Here is a 2,343-nt window from a genome sequence, read left to right as displayed (position 1 = left end):
CCTTAGCTCCTGCTCATGTGCAACACAAGCTGACTGGTTAAATCCAGCATCTATGGGAATAACGGTAGGTAAAAGTGTAACAAAACATGTAACCATTAAAGCGAAGCATCATGGGAATACCCAACAGTCTGGTTCCTTTGACGCAGCTCTGTTTATTTAAGCCGCCACTCCTCACTCCCACCAACATGGTCCCATGTAAGGGGTTTTCTCCATCCCTATGTGCTGTGTACTATGCTGCCGTTCCCATAGCAACAGCAGCCGCTGCTGCAGCAGCAGCAGCAGCAGACAGAGCAGGAAGTGTGCATCTGTTTTGTGTGTGAGACAGGAAGGGAGCATGTTGGTGCTGAGATGGGAGAAGAAGCAGAGGCTACAGGAGGAACGCACGATACGAGGCTCGTTGAAAGGCACACCTGTGGAGCGTAGACGGCACCGTGCTTGTGTGTGCATGCCTGCATGTCCCTGAATACGTGTGGGTGTGTGCGTGCCTGGTGCGTACGCAATGGAGGGTCGCCTGTTTCACGTCTACAGCCACGTGTACAGTTTCAACAACCTGAACACGGAGAACATGACGGTAAGGTGTTCTGCGTGCTCCCGTCGGGCTTCATCGGAAGGAGACCCACCCATCTGTCATTTACTTCGCTTTCAGTGGCGTGCGCGCTCACCTGTCTGTGTGTCAGCCTGGGATGTGTGCTGTTGTATTCAAACTGGATCTTCTCTGAGAACAGGTTTCTTTCAAAACCTAAGATCGAGGTCTCAAAGTATCCGTTTCTCATTTATATGTGTAAATGATGCTCTATGATCCGACAGTCAGTGTGCCAAATCACCTCTGGAAATTACGTAACAGATGTGTGCATATAAACTTTCTCCCTCAATACTTTATTTGCGTCTTCTTACATTGTTTCCCTTTTTTTTTCTCTTCTTTTGTCTTTGTGTTTTGACACAGGTGATTCTGGTGCAGGTGAACCCAGGGGAGACGTTTACCATCCGAGCGGAGGACGGCTCGCTGCAATGCATTCAGGGTCAGTCTTCGCTTATCACATCGCGTTATCATATTACAGCGAGGCCTGGCCATCAGTCCTTTGCGTGTCTGTGTGATTGAAGATTAAAAAGAAAACATATTTTTTTTTTATCAGTTTAATTGTAGGCTGGCTTCACGCTCTTGAACCAACCGAGACTTGTGCATTGCAAATTGAGCAAGTGGTACGAATTATCACATAAATACGTTAATGTTTGAACTAAAAGATCCAGTCAAAATTCTTTGTCCGTGTTATTCAAGACTAGTCAACCCAGTAATATTACGCCTCTCTCCACCATGGGAGGTGGTCATAAACACGGAACCACAACGAGATGTAAGGGTAAGAAAAGACTGGAGATTGATTGGGACACCGTGACGGTCAGCAACGGAAGCATTTAGCAGATTCTTCATACGATTCTCTGGTGTCCAGAGTTGCCGTGGGCGTGACTGATGAAATCACATATGATGTGGACAGAAATATGAGTGTTCTTATTCAAACAAACCTGGGTCAGGACCCCCAGCTGATCCTACAAGAACTTGAAGGAAATGGAAGCTGTGAAATTTTGTGTCTGGAGAGTCTGAATTTAAAAGTATTTATTCTGCCATAAAACATTCAAAAACTCCCGAATATTCCCTGATTACAGTCTTTTGAATGATTTGTGTAGTAAAGCAAGTACATAATGGTGTACATGTAAGGCAGTGGTTGGTAGTAATGCACGTTTGCGCCGACGACGGATGTGGTGAAACCGATCTGCCGTAGCTCCACTCTGGCTTCGTCAGATATCGGTAAATGAAAAAGACTGGCGATGGAAGCCACATTAAAAAGCTCCTAAAGATGGAAGGAGGTGGCAGAAACGCGGGATTTCCCCCAGCCTCCTCTGAAATTCTCTCACTTTGAGGATGTCAGACAGCAGCTTTGAAAGAGCGCTTTTGTTTTCTTCGTGATCTCTCCACCCCCACCCTCTTCTGCCGATCCCCGTCTTCTTCCGTCAGTTTTTCTTTGGCCTCGGAATTGAGAGAAAGCAGTTCTGGCCCCAGACGCAGCCTGCCGCCCCTCTTGTAAAACCCTCACCACCACAGCACGCCGTGTTGTAGCAAACAACAGCCTGCCTCTTCTCCTCTAACCGCCATGTAATTTAATTTTCCTGAAATCAGAGGGATCGCCTTGGCGAACCTACGGGCAGAGTTAATGGCAGACGGACGCGCCGCATGGTGGGATGGATGGATGCAAGGACGGTGCAGACGCAAGAGACGTGTAGAATGAAAGATTTGGTGAAAAGTTAATTTACAGAACAGATGACGTTTGAATTTTGCGAATATAATAAACG

Source organism: Poecilia formosa, unplaced genomic scaffold (assembly GCF_000485575.1).
Source record: "Poecilia formosa unplaced genomic scaffold, Poecilia_formosa-5.1.2 Scaffold160, whole genome shotgun sequence".
NCBI classification, from domain to species: domain Eukaryota; kingdom Metazoa; phylum Chordata; class Actinopteri; order Cyprinodontiformes; family Poeciliidae; genus Poecilia; species Poecilia formosa.
Note: the sequence above shows the minus strand (reverse complement) of the source record.